The following is a 22,266-nucleotide window of genomic DNA, read 5'->3' as shown; positions in this document are numbered from 1 at the left end:
CAGTCCTAGTTCTTTGAGGTATCGCCATACTGATTTCCACAGTGCTTGCACCAGTCTACACTCCCACCAGCAGTGGAGAAGGGTTCCTCTTTCCCCACAGCCCCACCAGCATTTGTTATTGGTTGATTTCATGATAGCAGCCATTCTTTCTGGAGTGAAGTGGAATCTCAGCGTTGTTTTCATTTGCATCTCTCAAATGAGCAGTGATGTTGAACATTTTTTCATGTATTTATTTGCTATTTCTACTTCTTTGTGTGAGAAATGTCTGTTCATTTCAGATGCCCATTTTCGGATTGGCTCTTTAAATTTGGGAGGTCTGATCTTTTTAAGTTCTTTATAGATTCAAGATAGTAGATCTTTGTCTGAGGAAGAGCAGGTGAAGATTTTTTCCCACATTGTGGGTTGTCTCTTCACACTGCTGGTGGTTTCTCTTGCTGTGCAGAAGCCTTTTAATAAGAAGAGATCCCACTTGTTGATTGTTTGTGCTAGTTCCCGGGCAACTGAGGTTTTGTTCATAAAATCTTTTCCTACACCGATGTCTTCAAGGATTCTACCTAACCTCTGTTCCAACTGGTTCAGCATTTCTATTTTAATATTTAGATCTTTAATCCATTTTGATTTTAGTTTAGTGCATGGTGAGAGATATAGGTCTAGTTTTAATCTTTGGCAAGTTGAAGCCCAATTTTTCCAGCACCATTTATTAAAGAGGCTGTCTTTCCTCCAGTGAGGGTGTTTGGCTCCTTTATCGAAGATGAGGTGGCTGAGTGTGTCTGGCATTGTTTCTGCATCTTCTAATCTGTTCCACTGGTCTTCAAGTCTGTTTCTTTGCCAGTAGCATGCTGTTTTTATCACAGTAGCTTTGTAGTATAGTTTCAGGTTTGGGATTGTGATACCCCCGCCATGTCTCTGTTACCTAGAATTGTGTTTGCTATTCTGGGTCTCTTCTTGCTCCAGATGAATTTTTGGATTGTTTTCTCAAGGTCTATGAAGTATGCTGCTGGGATCTCAATTGGAATTGCATTAAATCTATGTAGCAGTTTTGGAAGTATGGCCATTTTCACTATATTAATCCTTCCTACCCAGGAGCAGGGGATGTCTGTCCATTTTCTGATATCATCTTCAATCTCTCTTTTCAGAGTGCCATAGTTTTCAGAGAAGAGGTCTTTGATTTCTTTCATTAGGATGATTCCTAGGTATTTCAGTTTTTTGGATGCTATTGTGAAAGGAATTATTTGCCCTATTTCTCTCTCAGTGAGTCTGTCATTGGTGTAGAGGAAAGCTATTGATTTTTGTGTGTTGACCTTGTAGCCAGCTACTTGACTGAATTTGGTTATTAAGTCTAGAAGACTTTTGGTGGAGTTCTTGGGGTCTCTATATAGAGTGTCATGTCTTCTGCAAATAATGACAATTTGACTTCTTCATTATCTATCTTTATTCCTTTTATTTCTTTCTCTTGTCTAATTGCCATGGCTAATGTTTCCAGAACTATATTGAACAAGAGTGGTGATAGTGGACATCCTTGTCTTGTTCCTGATTTTAGTGTGAAGGATTTCAGTTTGTGACCATTTAGTGTGATATTGGCTGTTGGTTTTTCATAGATGGCTTTTATCAGTTTGAGGTAGAGACCATCTATTCCAATTTTTTGTAGGATTTTTATCATAAATGCATGTCGGATTTTGTCAAATGCGTTTTCTGCATCTATGGAGATAATCATATGGTTTTTGTCCTTGGCTCTATTGATACAGTGTATTACATTGATTGATTTGCGTAGGTTGAACCGTCCCTGCATCCCTGGAATGAATCCCACTTGATCAGGGTGTATGATATTCTTGATGATCTTCTTCATTCTGTTTGCCATTATCTTATTAAGGATTTTTGCATCTATGTTCATTAGTGAGATTGGCCTATAGTTCTCTTTTTCCATTGGGTCTTTCTCTGCTTTGGGGATCAAGGTGATACTTGCTTCCAGGAATGAATTTGGGAGTATTGCTTCCCTTTCAATTTCATTGAAGAGTTTAAACAGTAGTGGCAGCAGTTCCTCTCTAAATGTCTTGTAGAATTCAGCAGTGAACCCATCAGGGCCCAGGCTTTTCTTAGTTGTTAAGTTTTTAATTACATTTTCAATTTCATTGGTTGATATTGGGTTGTTCAGAATTTGTAGGTCTTCTTCATTCAACTTTGGTAATTCATATATATCTAGGAATCTGTGCATTCTGTGTTGTCCATCTTGTTGGTGTATAGGTTCTGGAAGTAGGTAGTGATGATCCTCTGGATTTCTGCTGGGTCTGTTGTCATTTCACCCTTTTCATTCCTAATTGCATGGATTTGGGCCTTTTCTTTCCTTTTTCTGACAAGGTTGGCTAAAGGTTTGTCAATTTTGTTGATTCTTTCAAAGAACTAAGTCTTGGCTTCATTGATTTGTATCTTTCTCTTAGTCTCCATTGCATTGATTTCTCCCCTGATCTCTATAATTTCCTCCCTTGGATGAGCTCTGGGGTTGTCCTGCTCTTCTTTTTCTAGAAGCTTAAGGTGCAGCATCAGGTTGTTTAATTGGGCTCGTTCTGTTTTCCTAATATGCGTATTCACTGCTGTGAATTTCCCTCATAAGACTGCTTTCATTGTGTCCCATAGATTCTGATATGTTGTATTGTCATTGTCATTTATTTGAAGGAACTGTCTGATTTCTTCTTTAATTTCCTCTGTGACCCATTGGTTATTCAGAAGTGTGTTGTTCAATTTCCACATGTTTATTAAATCTTTTGAGTTTCTTTTGCTATGGATCTCCAATTTCATCGCACTGTGGTCTGATAATGTACAGGGGATAACTTCAATTCCTTTGCACTTTCTTAAACATATTCTGTGTGTGAGTATGTGGTCTATTTTTGAGAATGACCCATGTGCAGCTGAGAAGAATGTGTATTCTGATTTTGTGGGGTGGAAGACTCTGTAAACATCTGTTAAGTTCATTTGTTCAAGAGTTCGATTGAGTTCTAGTATTTCATTACTTATTTTTAGTCTAGTTGATCTATCTATTTGTGACCATGGGGTGTTGAGGTTCCCCACTACAATTGTATTAGTGCATATATGACTTTTCACGTCCGTTAGTATTTGTTTTATATAGTTGGGTGCACTAGTGTTTGGTGCATAGATATTTATGATTGTCTTTTCTTCCTCTTGGATTTTTCCCTTTACAAGGATGTAGTGTCCTTCTTCATCTCTCTTAATCAGTGTTGGTTTGAAATCTACTTGCCCTGCCAAGAGAATAGCTACTCCTGCTTTTTGGTGGGTTCCTGTCACATGGAGTATTGCTTTCCACCCTTTAACTTTCAGTCTATGAGTTTCCTTTTGAATAAAGTGTGTTTCTTGTATGCAGCATATTGTTGGATTTTGCTTCTTGACCGACTCTGCCAGTGTGTTTCTTTTGATTGGTGAATTGAGACCATGCACATTGATGGTTATAACTGAAACACATTGACTTGTCATTACCATGACTTTTTCTTTTTGTTGGGTTCTCTCCCTTTACATTTAATTTCTTGTCATGCCAGATGGGTTCATTCTGCTTTGCTTCCTGGGGTTGTGATCCTCATTGTCTGTTCCTAGGATATTGTGTAAAAGTCTTTGGAGTGCTGGTTTCGTATTCACGAAGTTCCTAAGGTGCTCTTTGTCATGAAAGTATCTTATTTCTCCATCAATTTTGAAAGATAGTTTTGCAGGGTACATCAGTCTGGGTTGGAGGCTGTTTCCCTTTAGGGCTTGGAATATGTCACTCCAAGCTCTTCTTGCCTTGATGGTTTGTGTTGAGAAGTCTGCTGTGATTCTGATGGGCTTTCCTTTGTATGTGATGTGTTTCTTTTCTCTGACTGCTTGTAGAACTTTGTTCTTCTGTTGAGTTTCTGGAATCTTAACAATTGTATGCCTATGTGTAGATTTTTTTTTTGATCAAGGCTATTTGGAGTCCTATATGCCTCACTTATCTGTATGTCAAGCTCTTTTCCCCTGCTTGGGAAGTTTTCTGCCATTATTTCTGTGAAGAGATTTTTTATGTCATCTGCATTCTCTCCTGTTTCTTCATTGAGCCCAATCAGTCTTATGTTATTCTTCTTTGCATCATCTAGCAGCTGCTGGATTGGTTTTGCATGTTCCCTTATAATTTTGGAGCAATTTTTCTTTTCCTGGTCACTAATTGCAATCTTATCTTCTATATCTGAAATTCTGTCCTCACATTGGCTCATTCTGCTGTGTAGACTTTCATTGGAGTTTTTCATGTCCTGGAAATCTATTTGCATCTGTTTTATGGATTCCATTTGTTTCTTATGTTGGGATTCCATCATGTTCCTGAGCTCCTCTCTAGATTTATTAATCATGCCTTGCACTAGGGGCACAATTTCTCCTGTTATCTGAGAAATTATTTCTGATTTCATTTTTTCCAGATCCCCTTTTGTTGGCAGTTCAGTGGGTCCAGGTGGTTGAGTATCAGAGTGTTCCATCTCATTTCCCTTTGTGGTTGCTGTAGGTGATCTGGAAGTCTGGTTTTGAGACTTATTTATGTGTTTTCTCATTTCGACTGGGCCAGGCGGCTGTTAGCACCTGCATGGATTACCTCCTCTGAGCTGGGTGAGGTGGGACAGGGGCCACGTGCAGCGGTAGGGATTGTGACCCAAAAGCCCTTTCCTATGGGCTGGGAGCAGCGGGAGGGATGGTGGCCGGGAAGCCCCATCCTCTGGACCAGGAGCAGTGGGATGGCGACTCCGAAGCCCGTCCTTCTGGGCCGGGAGCAGTGGGAGGGATGGTGGCCTGGAAGCCCCTTCCTCTGGGCCAGGAGCAGCAGGACAGAAGGTGGCCCAAAAGCCCTTTCCTCTGGGCTGGGAGCAGTGGGAGGGATGGTTACCGGGAATCCCCTTCCTCTGGACCAGGAGCAGTGGGACGACTGCTCAGGAGCCCCTACCTCTGGGCCGGGAGCAGCAGGACTCAGTACCTTGGTCTGGTGGTCTGGTGTCCTCTGTGTCTTTGTAGTGTGGATCCAGGTGGCTGCCTGTCTGCAGCGGGGTGATTCGGTGTCTTCCGCGTGACTCAGCACCTCGGTAGGGCGTGCACAGACCTTCCTGTGTGCAGCGGGCTGATTCGGCGTGTTCTGTGCCCAGGAATTATTTATTTATTACCAACAGACTGGGTCTCTTTCTTGAGAAAAATGGACTAGAATGTATTGAATCCTGGTGTAAAGTTTGCATAATGCATTAGTTTCATGACCATAAGTGAGGGAAGTTAAGTGACCCAGTGAAAATACTTTACTCCGAATGACTTGTGAAAATACTGACAGGTTTAAAAGCTGCTATGTTACAGGCTTTGATGGTATGAGCCTGTTTGTAGATGTAAAAGCTGGAAGATGCTACCTTCTTTCCCCATTAGTTGTTTCAAGTTACTACTTTGGTTTTGGAAATCACCTTTGCCTCAGAAGCCTAACTGTAAAAGTAGATACATATCCTCTAAGTAATGTATGGATTTTTTTCTTATTGTTCATATCAGAGCTGCTGTAAATTATACAACTGTATGTCAAAATCAATTTTGTGTGAATTAGAGAAATGATTGTAGTTTGTAAAATATTTCCTTTTAATATCAGTAAAAAAGCATTGTATGTACATTTTAATTCTAAATTAAAAAATCTTTACATAGTTACCTCAACTTCAGTGTCTAGCCATAAAAGGAAAAGAAAAAGAAATAGGAATACTAGGGAAAAGTTTCTGAAAAAAAAAAAGTTTCTTCTTTGTATACCGAAGTTGTTTCTCTGATGATACCTGGTTTATTTAGGAATGTTGCCAGAAGGATTTGGAAATTTTTCTAGTCCTGATTAATGATGGTAGTTTTAATTTACTTTTCTTCCATGTCTCTGATTCTCATCCTGTGCAAAATCTAGACCTCTGATTGTTTTATTGTGGTAACTGAGTATTAGCCTATACACTAGGATGTTTCAAAAGTCAGCTTAGTCTAAGTTTGAACTCTGTTGCAAGAGAGTTAATTAGAAACATACTTGCCAGCCAGTACTGAGGATTAGAAGGAATTATCTTCAGGAAGTCAGTTTTGATACATATTGTCTTGGTTTAATGGCATGTTCCAGGTTCAGGAAGTATATATCGAGCCTCGAGGAATGAATAGGTGTATTTTAATAACCTGAATTTGACATATCAAGTTATTTAAATTAAATGGAAGGAGACATCTTGGCTCATCTCATCAGTCAGTAATGAATCACATGGGTTTGAATAGCTTTCACATTTGACTGGAAAGTTCTGTTATGTGATTTTAGGCAGTGCTCAGTAGAAGCTTTAAAATTACCTCTATATAACTGACTTTCCAAATTAACCCGTGTCCTTCATTTCTTTTTAAACATACTGTACTAATGCCCAGGGTGTGGCAAATGCTCGTAGTTGGTAACCTCTCCTGGGTTCAACCCACATATCACCCCAGTCAGGTCTGAGCTGTGTTCCTACCAGAGTCAGTTCTTTTGTCCTTGGCCTGAAATTGCATTATTTAATTAAATGTTATGTAAATTGATTAAAAAATTGAGTTCAAAAAATCCCCAAATGTTTTAATGAAAGCATGAATAATTTGGAAAGACTCAATAAAAGTGAGTCACTACTGTAATATTAAGTGCTGATTTAGGTTTAGGGAAGACAGTAGGGCATTAGAAGACAAATTATAAAAACCTAGAATTTGGCATTCAGATGGCTTTCCAATTAAAAAAATTTTTAGTAAAAACTTCATCTATCCATTCAAAAATATTTATTTGGTAGCTGCTGTGTGAAGGGTATTTTGTTAAACTAGAGGGATGGGGAGTTGAAAAAGGTGGGGTCCTGAAGACAAAGCTTCCTTCCTCCCGGGAGCTCATGACCTTCTGGAGGAGGAGTCAGACACACCCAGATGATCCAGTGAAACACTGGCTGCTGTTGCTCTGGGGGTGTGTGGCAGGGGTTAGAGCTCCCAGCTTTGCCCCGGTTTGGTCAAGAAAGGCCTTGGTGAGGATGTGATGCTGACGCAGAGGCTTGGGTTGAGGGAGCAGAGTGGAGCAGTCGATGGGAGCAAGAGGAAAGAGCCTTTGTGGCCTCTCACGTTGTGAGTGGTCCGAAGAGACCAAGTGTTGGGCATAACTGGAACTGAAGAGCATGTGGTGGCAACAGCAGGAGATGAAGCTGGACAGGAAGCAAGAACTAGATCAGAAAGAGCTCTTCCGTCATGATTTGGCTTCAGCCTTTTCCACTGGTGATACAGAGAATCTCAGAAACAGGAAATCAGTGTGTTTGGCTTTTAGCTCAGCTGCATCTGTACCTCAGAAGGAATGATCCAATTGAAAACTATTTGGCAGCTGCTTTGCTACTTTGAGTTGATGATTCTATCTATAAACCACTTTCTAGTTCCTGTTAGACATTTCCATCATTTTGTGTGCATAGTTACAGGAATGGAAAATGGGAGCTGGGTATGATAAGCAATCCAGATTAAAAATTTTTAAAAAATTTGGCAGGTTGTGGAAGTAAAACTTGTGATTTTTGACATTTATGGAAAGCCACTCTTTTACTTCTGTCTTTAGTTTCTTCCACTAAAGCCTGTAAGTCTGAAGGCAAAGTGGAAATTGATTTTTAAAAAATTAACTAAAGTGGAAACCATCATCCATCCAAATTGTGGAAACAGTTCTCGGTTATTGAGCCCATTCCTGAGCAGTTCAGGAGATCTCTGTCTAGACCTTTGTTTATATCCTGTACTCTACATGTGAAAGTTTGAAACCATCAGCATTTGAGATAATTCACCTGTCAGTCTAGATGGTGTAGACAAGCATATTCTTTGGGCATTTTGTTATATGGAGAATTGAAGGCCACAGCCAGCCTGGGACTTGTTTTCCAGGCTGAGGATTTTCCAGTTCAGGTATCTAAAAAGATCTTAGATCGCAAATGTATGTCCCTCTGGCAACTCCACAGGCTGTTTCATACTCTTAGGGATGACTGCTTCCCTACTTGTGGCGATTCTGGCACCTTGCACCAACCACATCCAAGCCTTACCCACTCGCGTGCTGTAAGTGACAACTTCGTACTCTGAAGAGAGGACTGGAGGGGGACCTGCCCTTTGAAAGAAAGAAAAGATCAAGACAGAGAAAAATGCCTCCACTGTGGTAGCACAGTTAGGTGGGAGCCATGGAAAAGTAATGATCCATGGAGACTGGGAATAAAAAGAAGCTGTAGACGGACCATGCAAATTTTTGTTTATAGTAGTGGTTCCCAAACCACTACTGTCCATCCAGAATTTATTCCTTTTGGCATCTGACTGAATTTCACAGACCCCATTTTATTTTATTACCCAGTATGTTTCTTCTTTCATCTCTCACAGGGAATGTTTCTCTGCTTGTGTGTTAACCTTAGTAGGTCTCTCAGTAATTTTTTCTGGTTTTATGTTCTTTTTTCCATCCCCGATTCCATTCTCAACTGCCAAATTTTCTCTTTTCTACCATGTTACATCTGCATCTGTCCTTTGACACCTTATGTTTGAAGTAATTGCTTAACTTTTAAAAAACAGGAAAGGAAGTTTCATTTAATATCTTATTTAGATCACAACTTGAAGCAAAAATAGTTGTAATCCATACTTATACACTGGGTAAAGACTCCAGATGAAATGAGTTAAATCATTAAGCAGAAGAAAATGACAATAAATTAATGCTAGCATGATATTGATTACTTATCAGGTACTTGGAGGGATAATAGTTTTTTAAGGATTGAGACAATAGAACACATTATAGAGAAAAGAACTTATAAGCTTAATTACATAAAACAAATAAAATACATTTTGTGTATGCCAGACAAATTAAAATGAATAAAGTGATAAAATATTTTCATCAGTAGGGTAAATAAAATCTTAAAATCTATTATCCATGAAAGCCATTGTGAAAGTAATTAGAAAATCATCAAGACTCTAAAAGGTAAGCAAAATCATCAGATAAAATGATAATGAGGTGTGATCCAAAAATACAGTGAATGTTTAAAGTAAAATTTTTTTATTACAGTAAAAGACTTATTGCCATTTATCCTCCTCAGAATACTTTCCCTCACTTGGAACACACTTATGTCCTCCTTGTTACTTTCTGAGGCGGTTCTGGAATTCTTTTTTGTGTCTTTACTTGCACTATTGGGGCTGCCTTGATGTCTTGAATCAATTCAGAACGTTTACTTTTCACGGTCATTTGTACTTTGGGGAAGAGTCAGAGGTCACACAGTGTTAGTTCCAGTGAATAAGGTGGATGAAGATGGACCAAAATGTTTTTATTTGATACTCATGCCATAAACATTTTGAATTGATTCAGGGCATTGAGGCAGTCACCAAAAGACTCACAAAAGAGGACTCTCAGAACTGTTTCAGAAAGAGGCTGCAACAGTGGGATGTGTGTTCAAAACAAGGAGTATTTTGAGAGGGATTAATGCCAATGTATTTTTAACTCTAATAATTTCATTTAAACATGTATATTTTCACCACTTTTTAATCATACTTTGGCATTCAAACAAAGGGAATGAAAAGCAGTATAGAAATATAGGAGGAAATTTTCAAAATCTTCATAAAGAAATACTAATCAGCATTATAATAATATAATCAGATGATTATGGGTAAAATATTTACAGCTCAGAAGTTATCATTTGGAAACTTTTAAGTTAGTAGAAATAAAAGGCAAGTTTGACAAGCTAAATGTGAGTTTGCTATGTTAATAAATTGCTGTTGATGCTTTTAATTGTAATTCTTGGAAGATTCATCTTCTGATACCTCAGCCACTCAACAGCGCCACACTCAGTGCTGAGAAGGGCTGTGAATGAAAGTGTCTGGAACACAGAGTGACCCGCCTACCTGTAGGCTGTGCAGGGCCCTTGCTTGGTTGTGTGGTGGTTTGGTCTCCTGTTACAGATTCCCATGGTACTAGCTGTGGCAATCACAAAGTTAATGATGATGGCCGACGCTTGCTCAGTGCTTACGAGGTGCCAAGTTCTAAGTGCCTTGAGTATATAAACTCATCCATACCACTAACAACCACATGAATCACTGTCCCCATTTTACAGGAGAGGAAATAGGGCAGAAAATTGTTAACTCCCCAAGGTCCTACCACTAATAAATAATGAAATTAGCGTCCAGCTCTCTGAGGTCTGGTTCTGAGCTCTTGCTCTTTATGTCTATGGTCTGTGTTCTCCTCATGATGAGACAGTTACAGTAGACTAATGGACTCATGTATGTTTTTCTTGTTCTCCATGACCTCTGGCATGTCACCTAGCCTAGTGCAGTGGTGCTGACCCTGTGGCATGAGTATCACAGCAGGCAGTTTGTATCATTGAAAGCTCTAAAAGGTTTGCTATCATTGACCTAATGTATACTAAGCAATTGGTAAGTATTAGTTGAATGTGTGAAGAGATAATTACTAAGAAAAATAAAACTATATGCATGAGGATGTACCTTGAAAGCTCAATCTGTAGTAGTTAAAAAAAAGAGAGAAAGAAATGCAGACAATCTCAAAAAACAATAGAGAAATGTTTATGAAATCTACCATCTGTCAGCTTAACGGAATATTATGTAGCTACTAAAAATATCAGTGATTATGGTTCCTTAACAGCACATAACCCATAACAGTATGAAGGGCACATCGTTAAAAAGAATGAAAATGTAAACTGTGGTGAGTATAACTATAACTCAAACATTCCTGTGGCTTTACTAGTTTATGGGCATAGATAATAAACAAACCAAATGATGCTCAAATTATGATTGCTTACCTATGTCCCCTGCAATTGATTGTGAAGATCTCCTAAGGGTACTTCCAGCCTTCCACCATGTGTTGGTGAGGAGCACTCACACATAGCATCCATCTAGGTCTTCCAGTGCAGACCCTCTGAGGTCACCTGCATGGGAGCCCTACCACTGCCCTATGGAAGGTCCCTGCCCACGTAGGGGTCTGCCTGTACTCTACCTGATGTTTGTTCATGCTCCCTTGAAGTGCTAGAGCCGTGCTTGGTAACTTGTGGAGATAAGATAACATATCTTTCTCTCCTCTTTAATCCGTGCTCTTTGACTCCTGAGCTCCAGAGCAGTGCTGCTTATGCCGAGTCTCACAAAGATGATAAGACAACAGATGATAAAGAAAGCAGGGATTTTTGTCTATTTTATTGGCTGATATTTGCCAAGTGTTAGGACAGTATGTGGCCCACAGTAGATGGACCTCATAATAGTCAATGAACACCACTGTTGGAGCTTTAGCCATCACTTTTCATCTCACTGGAACTGAAGGGGGCCGGCGATGGGCCAGCAGTATCCTGTAGAACCTTCTCCAGTGGTTCGAAGTGTTCTCTATCTACACTCACTCATAAGTCTTTCCTTTCTCATTTCATTATTCTTGATCCTACTCCTATTCCTCCTTCAATGTCTGTGCCCCAGGATATTCCTTTGTCTTTCTATTAATAAAAAGCCCTGAAGTGGACCAACTCATGTATTTAGATCCCTGGAAAAGATCCTCTGTCTACCTGCTATGCAGCTTGCCGACTCTCGATCTCAGTTGAGGTTTCTTTACCCTCTCCCGTTACTAGTTATAACAAACATAGGTGCCTGTGGAAGAAGACTGCAAAAGCTTCTGGCACAAGACTGTGGTGAGACTTGGGGAATGCCAAGAGCCCCCTCTATCATGAGAGGTCTGTGGGAAAGAGTCCTGAGACAGGATGGAGGAAACCTGGTTCTTACCCTGTTTCTTTTGCTACCAAGCCATGATATCCTAAGTGCATACAACCCCAGTGCCTCACTCTTTATCTGTATCAGAAGGTGGTTGAATCTGATGATTTAACAAATCCCTAACCACCTCTGCGGAAATACACTTTATGGAAATAGTTCCATGTCGCTTTATGGAAATAGTTTGAGAGCTACCACTCTAGTGGGTGCAAATCTCTTAGTCCATTGTTATGGTTTATATGTAGATGCCCCCCAAAGCCTTGTGTGCTCATAGGCGGAGCTTTGTGAAGGTGACTGGATCATGGAGGTGTGATACTCATTTGTGGATTAGTCCACTGATGAGTTAGTGTATAGCTAAAGGCGATGTTGGGAGGTGGGGCCTGTTGAAGGAAGTGGGTCACGGAGGAAGTGTATCTTGCTCCCTGCTTCTGGTCTGCCATGCCCCATGCCATGCCACCCTGCTTTGGGGCCAGCCGACTTGGACCAAAGCCTCTACATACTGTGAGTCAAAATAAACCTTTCCTTCTTAGAGTTCCGGGTGTTGGGTATTGTGTCCCAGTGATGAGAAAGAGCAGGACATCCATCTTCTGTTGCTATAACTGAGCACCAGAGAATGGGAATTTAGAAAGACAAGGGTTTATTTAGCTCATGATTCTGGAAGTCTAAGAGCATGGCACTGGCCTCTGCTTGGCATCTGGTGAGGGCATTCTCGCTGATGGGGACTCTAGTTCTGAGGTGATACAGTACGTCACATGGCAAGACAGAGCAAGCTTCCTAATTGCGTGTCTCTTCCTAATTGTATAGAGCCACTTGTGCAGTCATGGCAGATCCACCCTCATGACTTCATCTAATCCTAGCCCTCCAAACACTATTAACCTACTGTATATCTCTGGGAATTAAGTTTCAACATGAGTTGGAAGGCGCAAACAACCAGGCTACAGTAGCTAAAGCTAGATTTTGCTAGAAAAAAAGAGAAGTGTTAAAAGAGGGGTAAATACATGTTGTATTTTTTCCACTTGGAATCTTTGGGCCATTAATGCCAATAAATTTTTGTTGAGCTCCTGTCTATAAAATGCTGTGCTATGAAGTAAGAGAAATACGAAGATTAAAACATCATGGCCTCTTTCTTGTATATTCAAAATATAATAGAAAAATAACTAGAATACAGCTTGGATTAATAAATGATGTTAGATGCCCCTAATTTGCAGATGTCTTCAGGATTCTTTCTTATTTTATTATTCTTTCTTGTCCTTTTTCCTTCTTTGAAAGTAAGTTTCTTGTGTGGAGCTCATATTTGGAACAGACTTTAAGGCTACAAGAATGTAACTGGTTATGATGGCTAGAATTTTATTGCAGTTTTGTGCCCTTAAGTTAGATATGTGTGTTGAGGTTTTGACTTTGCAAATATTTTAAAATTCTAAATTTAGGGCTATCTCAAGTCCTTTTTTGAAGCTTAGGAATAAATAAATACTAAGAAGATATAATAAACTTAGTGGGAGTAGGAATTTAGTCTCTGGAGACAACACAACAGACAGAGTTTACAAATTATAGCAGTGAAACAAATGTAAAAAGGTTTTTAAGCTTATTTTTATCTTACTGTATATAGCCAAGGATTAAGTGGTATTACTTGGGTTTTTTTGAGAAAGCGTTTTGCAGGGTTGCTAGAATGGCCGGGTGCAGTGACTAAAATGCCAGCACGTCCCTTCAGATGGTTGTAGAAATAACACATAAATGGTGGTATTTGTAGGAATGAAGTGTCACCATTTTAATGAAGTCTGTTTCATTATTTATTATTGTGTAGCATTATTGTTTCCCCAGTTTGTATTCGTATCCATCCTCCAGAACAAGGTCAGCTTTTTCCACATCCACTGAGCATTTCGTTAACTACTTTGTTAGTAAGTCTGAAAGTTACACTGAAATCAGTGCCTGATTCTACATTACAAATGAAAATAAAGCACACCATTGCACCTGTTACTCTGGTCTCTTTTTTTATTTTTTGTATTGGGGATCAAACTCTGACCTCGAGCTTGGGAGGCAGGTGGTGGCACCACTGAGCTAAATCCCTGACCCACTCCAGTCTCTTTGATACAGACCTCAGGTGAATGGATCTCATATGGGTCTCATGTATAATTCCTTTAAATTTTTTTTATTTTTATTAGAACATGTTTGCATATCTTGATTGTTTTTATTCTCTTTCTCATCCCCACCCATCCCCTCCCTACATCCCTAGATCTCCATTCCTAATTTTCATTATTATTCTATTATTTTAAATTCATATTTACAATGTATAGTGCTTAAATTCATTGTGGGTATTTAGTATATGAACATGACCCATCTTAAATTTTCCCATTCCCTTTACCTTCCTTTCCCACTTGCAAAAGATCCCTCTCCCTGATTCCTTCTATCAAACCTTTATTTTGCTCTTTATTCACAGTTTGCCTTGCTCAATTGAGAGATACCATACTGTGAAACTTTAATCTTGCCCTCATGTTAGATGAGATGACGAAATATGAGTATCACTATATTTACTAACCTGGTTAAGTTTTGAGAACTAGAATTTCTGGGACTTTAAAAAAAAAAAAGAACCTCTGGCTTTTATCACCTAGCCATCTCATTTTGCCAATGAGAAGACCAAATCTACAAAGTAAAAACATTTACCCCAGTTTTTGAAGATTGTTACCAGTGAAGACCCCAAGCTAAAGGTGTCTGGGATTTTCGTGTTTACTGTATTATAAAGTTTGCAAATGTTGCTGCAGTTTCCTAGAGGTAAAAGAGACTTGAGGTTTGGGAATGATGAGGAGATAACAATGGTGACAACCTGTATGATGAAGAATGTGAAGTGGAATTTGGTGACATGCTCCATATACTGAGTTCCTTAGATTATGCAAAGTATAAAACCAGATCAAATCGGACAGCCTACAGCTGTGATGAGGCTGATGCTAAATGAACAGAAAACTATTAACAGATTGGAGGTGATGAGGGCTCAGTCCAACTCAGAAGCTTTGGTTTGTATGATAAGGGTTTCTATCTCCTGGATTATAAACAGAATGCAGTATTGGAATATTTACTATTCCCCATCAGCATTAAAAGTTAGTGGTGTCCCTGGAACTTTTGTTTGTATTAAGGTTGATTGTTTTACACTTGCTGAAATGTTTATTTGCTTTAAACATGGGTGTATTGTTCTAAGCATTTGATAGGTAAAGATGGAAGGAAGGTGGTTGTATTAATTTTTGAAGTAGGTAAAAAATCAAGATGTGTTCTGTTTGATCAGATTGATGAAACTGATGGTTAAAATTAATCTTTAAAGCAATGATACTTGTATGGCATCTCACCACCTGTTGTTTTATGAAGATAATAGCCTTGGAGTTCTGTGAAGGAACTTTTTTTAATGATTGCCTTCATCCCCAATACTTTTGCAAGCTTTAGAACATCCCTACATCTTCCAGAATGCCTTTTTTGCTTTCTAAAATACTTACCTTTCCCTTTCTAGTTTAAAACTGAGTGGTTATTATGAATATTTGTGATGTCCTCTTGTTCTTAATATACAGAATAGAAAACACTTTATTATGATACATTGAAACTACAATGTATTTTCACATCTGATGTCTAATAAATGCATATATCTCTAGTGGGGGAAAATCCACAGAGATGCTCATTGGCAGGGAGAGTACAGTAGGCGCCTTCTACACTAATTAAAGCATTTTCCTTTTCCTCCTAAATCTCTTTGGAACTGTGTTTCCACCTTTGCACGTGCTATGAAGAACACTAGTATCTTCTCACACATTTTTTAAGAAGTCTTACCTTCACAATGATTATCTATATTCAATGAGTTTTAAGTTCAGCCGTCCAAAAATTCAGTTTGAATCTTGATAAGTAGTCAGTCTAAAATGTAAAATAAGGCCCACAAACTCGATCAATTTACAGTGCACACTTAATATATATACAGTAGAGGACTCTCCAGCTTGCCTTCTCCCTGTTCTTTGTTTCTTCTTGGTTTTGTTTGCTATGTTTTGCTCCGGTCTTAAATTTTAACTTCTTCTTCCTTTGTTTCACCACACCTTGTTATAAGGCCTGACTTCATCCTTGTGGGCAGAAACAAGAACCTGGCCCTTGTCTGCCTCCTCACTCCCTCTGCCTCCCTTCCTTCAGCCACCTCCTCTCCAGGCACATCTGCTTCCTTTCCCCTTTGGCTTTTCTAAGCTATCTCGCCCCAATAACTTAGCACATGTTACATGTTCTTCTGCAGATACTCTTCTGCCAACTTTTCACACGACTGGATTCTTCTCCCTTTTAGGGTTAACTTAAGTGTCACCTCCTTAGACAGGTTGCTCCGGACAACCCTGTCTCATATGTATGTTGACTGGGTCCCTGAGTTAGTATAGATTGGCAGACAGATGATCAAGACTCGCTGGTAGGAGATTTTACAGCAGTTGTCAACGTCTGCATTCCACGTGGAGAAAAGCAGTCTGCCCCCTTCTTTCCTCAGCTCATGCGTAGGTCTAGGCCTTTTCAGTCCCAGTGTTCTGGCTTCATGTTGGCTTTCAACTCCATTTATTCTTTTGGGGAGGGAGATGTATACTGAATTGAAAGGCATATTGTTTTGTTTAGGTTCATAAAGTGAGCAGTAGTTTACGAAAGTATTTTTTGGTTGTGCTTTTTGTGCAGTGGTGGTGATCAAACCCAGGGTCTTGCACATGCTAGCAAGTGTTCTACCCCTGAGCTACACTGCAGCCCAGCATTTAACTATGATGTGACATATGTGTTATGTGAAAGCATTAACCCAGTTTCTGACCCAAAAGGGGAGAAATAAAGTGATAACTTTTACTTTATACAAATACTACCCTCCCTCCCCCCATATTCCAAAGGTTAGCAACCAAAGTGCTAAGGTCTCTTAAGGGACAGCATGCTGCTGGTCAGAAAGTTGAAGCAGCTATTGAGATCAAAATCATGTGTGTGTTTTGTGAAATGACAGACGTAGGTTTCCATCAGATGGACATTGGCTTTCCCTGTCCTGCCTTTACCACGGTACCTGAGAATTCTGTATCTGCTGGAATGGAAAGCCAGGGTGAGTGGAGTCCCCAGGACTTATTTCAGTAGTGCTGAGAACATTTCCAGAGAGTCTTTTGTAAACTAGCAGCTGTAGTTTGTTTTTTTTTTTTTTTTTTTGGTACTGGGGATCGAACACAGAACCTTGCGCTTGTGAGGCAGGTGCAGCACCACTGAGCTAAATCCCCGGCCCCAGCTATAGCATTTTTGTAGTCAGCTATGATAACAGAAAAGAAAGACTTACTTTTTATAAGTACAGATTTATAGAAAATTCAGTTTGATCATATTTGAGCACAAGCCATTAATATGCACTGGGGACCCCGAAACAGAGCACACAAGGCTCTAGGTTGTCAAGGTCTCAGTTAAGGTCTCAGGGAGATAACTTTTGTTCTTTGTTGAGCTGTCCAGAGGTTATTTCTGACATGTTCCAAAAGTTCCATTTCTGAGTTTCTTGTTTGTGGGAACCAAGGATTATATTTAACTATTTTGTGCAGCATTTTTTTGATGCTGCTGGCCAGCACCATGTATTTTGTTTAAGAAGGGTGCAGAGCAATTAGGTGTAATGTTGCTGTTTGGCTGAAAGTGATTACCCCATGTTTTAATCCCAGCTGATTTCCTACTGGCATGGAAAGCACTTATCTGTTTCACGAGAGGGCCAAACATCATTGAAACACTGTGTCCACTCTGGGTAACGTTCACCAAACAGGTGATCCCTCATGGGTTCAGGCGCCCTATTGGGTTCCAGTTACTGGATACCTGTGCAGCAGATCCCAGTCTCTTGCTTGTTGCTATGGCACAAGGCGAGAAGAAAAACTCAAAGACAGAATTAAAGAGAGAAATGGGAAGCCAGGATGGCCAGTGCTGAGCAAGCAGCAAAATTCCCTGGCCATCCAAAGCCACTGATATTTATTGGTGACATCATAGTTAGGTTAGGGTCAGAGGGCTATGTGTCCTTGCTAGGGGTATGTTGCTTGTAAGAGAAGAGACGAAGCATTCTTAATTTGGGGAATGGAATTTGGGTGTGAGTCACTCTGACCTTGGCTGCCATGTTATCTAGTCACCTAGGCTTCGGTTGGACACAGTTCTCAAAACAAGCCAGTTGTGGGGTTATCGCTTTACAGGCGGCAGTGCTCACAGCTTGCTTGGGGCACAGTCAATGGGGTGGTCCCCCAACATTTATTCACTTAAACTAGGTTCCAGTTTGTGGCCTGCAGTGTGAATGTTCATCAGCCCAGTTTCCTTTGTCTTTTTTTTTTTTTAGTATAACAAAAGTTGGTTTCTTTTTTTTTTCTTTTTGGTACCGGGGGTAGAACTTGAGTCCTCCTGGCGCCTGCACAGCAGGCAGCGAAACCACTGGGCTAAATCCCCGGCCCAAAAGTTGGTTTCTTTGGGGAGGAAAGATGGAAAAGAAAGAGGATAGACAAGCTACTGTGAGGTGGTAGGGGGCTTCAGAGCTGAAAACCCCTCAGCCCAATTTCTTGAGCACCACGAAATGTTTCATAGACCAAAGTGAATGGAGAAACACTTGATTTGAAACTTCCAACTTGTTCTCTGAGCCTGGATATTTTTCTCATTTTGACCTTTTATTGAAGCACTATGAGATAGTTTGACTGGTGGTCATGAAATTATACTTGCGGGAATAAAAGGATGAAGGCCCGCATACTTCTTGATATTTGTGATAGTTCCCTGGTCACCATATGATGCAATATATTGAATTACAGTAATGGCCAGTGAAATGTCATGCTGACAAGGAATGGAATGTCTCAGGCTGCATTCTATGTTACACCTTCCAATCAGATTTTCTAAAATATATGTGCCATAGCTGACTTATTAGCTAGCAGACTACAAGCTTCTCAAATTAGCTTGAAAGGTAACTTATTCTTTTTCCTCTTTATGTTCTGAAAATGTTTTATAGAACTTGGCAGCATAGATGATACATCATTCAGCAGTGTTTTGAGAGGGGTATGAACTTATGGAACAGAAAGAAGCTATTCATAGCTAAATCTTAAAAGTTTGTAGGTTGGGTTTAAAATTTGTTTTCTTTGATGTAAATGACTACTTAGGTGTAAAAAGATTGCTTGCCACAAAGGGCTCAGCATGTAGTTATTGATCTGAGGCAAAGAACTTTACATTGTAGTTGAGATTTTTGAAAAAATGCTGGAATGTGAGAATAGGTATTTCTCATTCATGAATGGTTATGAATAGTGGCCTTTTATTGGTTGAAATAAGCAGAAACTATTTCCTTTATGACTGGAAAGACAGGGTTATTGGAATTGAGGGATTATTTTGACATATCCTCTTACGTTACTGCAGACCTTGAAACGATCATAGAAATGCTATCTCAGTGTTTAAAGATAGATTTAAATAAAACTAATTAAGTTCATGTTAGATTTCAGGGTCTGCTTTTGTTACTGATTTAGTACAAGTCAATTCATTAATGTATCTTTGTAAAAAAAGGATGGTGATTTTTACAAATATAAAGTAATTCTAGTATAATTTATAGGTAGTCTTCATTTTGCATCTTAATAATCAAAGGAAAATGAGAAGTTCTGTGACCTTTAAATATTTTTGTGAGAACATTTAAAATATTTTATTGTAGGTTATAAATACATAGAGAAATGAAAAACAATAAGCCCAATACCTATTCAGTAATTTATAATTTAAAACATTAGAAACAGAGTTAAAGTGATTTAATTCTTTGGATAAACTAATCAAGAATAATTTGAAATTGTTTGCATTCTTCTCACTATATGTCTTGTGAAATGGAGAATCTTTTCCTCTTAGTGAACTGTCATTGTTGTGTGCCCTCTTAAGGACAAAAATACTGGAATATGATCCAGAGTTTTGAAGTTTGCAACACAACTACTTTTCAGTTTTACTTCTGCTGTTAACCACTTTGATTTCTTCGCTGCACTTTCTTTTCTGTTGATCTGTACTTTCTTTTGATTGTCTGCTTTGCAAAATGCCCAGAGATGAGGAAGGAACACAACTGCCTGCTTTGTTGTCTGTGCCTAAGTGGAGCAACAGATGTGCAGTGTGACCAAGCCCAGACATGGGAGAAGTGATCTGATTGGTCATTGGTCATGATGTCATCATTACAGAATGATGTGTGGACTAAAGAGCTTGATGTGATTTTTCAGTGACCACAGTATCTGAGTATTGATACATATTGGAGCCATCTAAAATGATGTGCGTATATTCCAATTATAAATTATCCATAGTACATTTAAATCTCAGCCTGGCTCCCTTTGCTTTTACCTAGTATACATTGAGCCCATCCAGTGTAGTCAAGCTGTGACTTAGAAATTTAGTTCAAAGTTGGACTTGAAGTAATAAAGTCCTTGACGTAACCTTAGAGTTACCTTTGACTTCTTTTATCGAAGACCTCACACAGTAGACCAGCACCAATGAAAGGATTTCCCGGACGCTACTCAGCACAAGTAGTTTTGATTTGATGTGCAGCATCAGCATTGAACACAGTTTTTGGGTTTGTCACTTTGGTAGTTTTTTCCTGCCTCTTTATTTCCTATCCTGTGTTTCCCCCTCTTCCCTGGCCTGCCCCTTCCCTCCTGTGTTCCTTCACCAACTTCTACTTGTCTCCTCCCCAGCATTATACTATTCCATCCTCTTTTCAGTGCTTGTTGGCATCATCCTAATCTGTGTACTTTTCAATTTGTCTTTCCATTATCATCATAGTTTCCTGACTTCCTCACCTTGTCACTCTCCTTTTCGGCTAATCCTGCATGCTATCACCAGAGTAATCTTCCTGGAGCACACTTTCAACCTTGCTTAATGCTCTGCTTGGAGCCTCTGAAACAACTCGTTCATTACAGAATAAAATCTAAACCACTTATTGGGCTTTAATAACTTGAATTGTATGACTCAGTTGTCTTATTTCAGTTTCTCATCTGACCCTTTCCTTCCCTCCAGAGCCCAAGGTTCCAGCAACTCATCCCTTCCCAGATACGCCACCTCACCTCCTTATTGTGTCTTGCTGGAAAGTACTCCTTAGTATTCTGAATCTTGCCCAGTTTTAAATACTTGTTTGAATGTTCTCGCCTGTGAAGGCCTTTTCATCTTTGAAGAAATGGCTTTTCTCCTCTCTGAAGCCCTAAAGGGTTTATTTCATATTTTCCAACTGTCACGCATTTGCTGGTCTGTATTTTTAGTTATAATGTGTGATTTAATCTCTCCAGTTAGCTTTTCAATTCTTAAAGAGCAGGAACTGAATCTTTTATGCTACTTAGAATGGTATTTGACAAAGTAGTAGGTACAAATCCATTTATTCTTCCATTAGTATTCTCTTGGGCCTTAAGCATTTCTTCTAGATTCTGAGTAGCATGATATAGGTAAAATATAACAAGATAAAATTTCTTGACCTCACAGAGCTCTAGCTAAGTGGGGCATACAGAAAGGTAGTCAGACAGTTGTTATGCAGTAAGATGTGTCATGTGATAGGTGGTAAATGAGATTCTGTGGGAGCTTGGATGAGAAGCAACTGGAAATGCATCCAGCAGGAGTGAGCATTAAACCAAGTCTCCAAGATACGTAGAAAGTTAGGGAGTTACAGGGGCCAGTAGAAAGAATGGCAGAGGACTCAGCATAGACAAAGCTCTAGTCTAGAAAGAAGGTACTGAATAAAGTTGAATGTCATTAATATTGTGGAAAGTGACCTGAGATTCTTAAATAATGGGGTTGCAGAAGGAATAAGGGGTCTGTGTTGGGGAAGAACTAAACATATTTGGTGGATGTTTAGAAGGGAGAACTTCTAGGACTAGATGTTTGGAAAAGGTATAGCAAGGTATGGAAGAAAGTGGGTTTAGTAATAAAGTAATTTCTTCTCCCCCACGAAGTTAGGAAAAAGTGATTAAATAAAAATTAGTACTGATATATCATTGAAAATAGTATTGTAACTATGATAATGAATATTTTGGGGAATATCATACATTTTGTTAATAATTGACTATAAATATTTCTTTTTGGGGGTTTGACAGTGAAAATATATATTACATAGCTAGTTAATGATGAAATTAGGTAATAATAGATTATTAATAGGTGAAGTGAGAGAGTGACTCTGAGGCTCATTTTTTTGGGTGGGCAGAGGTCTTGGAGGTGAGATGACACATTCAGCTTTAGACATTTTGAGTTTGAGGTGCCTGTGGAGTAGCTTCATGGAGATAAACAGGAATAGTTTGAAGCTCAGCAGAACACTTTGGCCAGGAAATATAAATTTGGGTCACTTCATCATAATGACAGGATGAAATCATAGGAGAGTGTGTAGAGTTAGTGAAGATGATTTCAAAGCCAAACCATAAAGCACATCAGTATTTAAAGGACAAGTAAAAAACATAGTCTGCAAAGACTATTAAGATGAAATAGGCAGGGAGAAAGGAGTCAAATACGCAAGCGAGATATAATGGAAGCCAAGAGATTGAAATCTGTCCATTGGATTTAGCAACATGGACCCCATTAATGATCGTAGTAAGAATAGTTTCTGTG

General features: G+C 39.2%; 1 protein-coding gene across 15 annotated transcripts in view; it reads left to right on the top strand.

The window, feature by feature from the left end:
- Positions 1-22,266, top strand: part of Ltbp1 (latent transforming growth factor beta binding protein 1) — a 435,679-nt gene that overhangs the window by 241,871 nt on the left and 171,542 nt on the right. The window lies entirely within an intron of this gene.

The sequence above is a fragment of the Heterocephalus glaber genome, unplaced genomic scaffold (assembly GCF_053883595.1).
Source record: "Heterocephalus glaber isolate CG9 unplaced genomic scaffold, H.glaber_assembly_v1.0 deba00001457, whole genome shotgun sequence".
In the NCBI taxonomy this organism is placed as follows: domain Eukaryota; kingdom Metazoa; phylum Chordata; class Mammalia; order Rodentia; family Bathyergidae; genus Heterocephalus; species Heterocephalus glaber.
The sequence above is the reverse complement of the archived record's forward strand: the minus strand, read 5'-3'. Positions and strand labels throughout refer to the sequence as shown.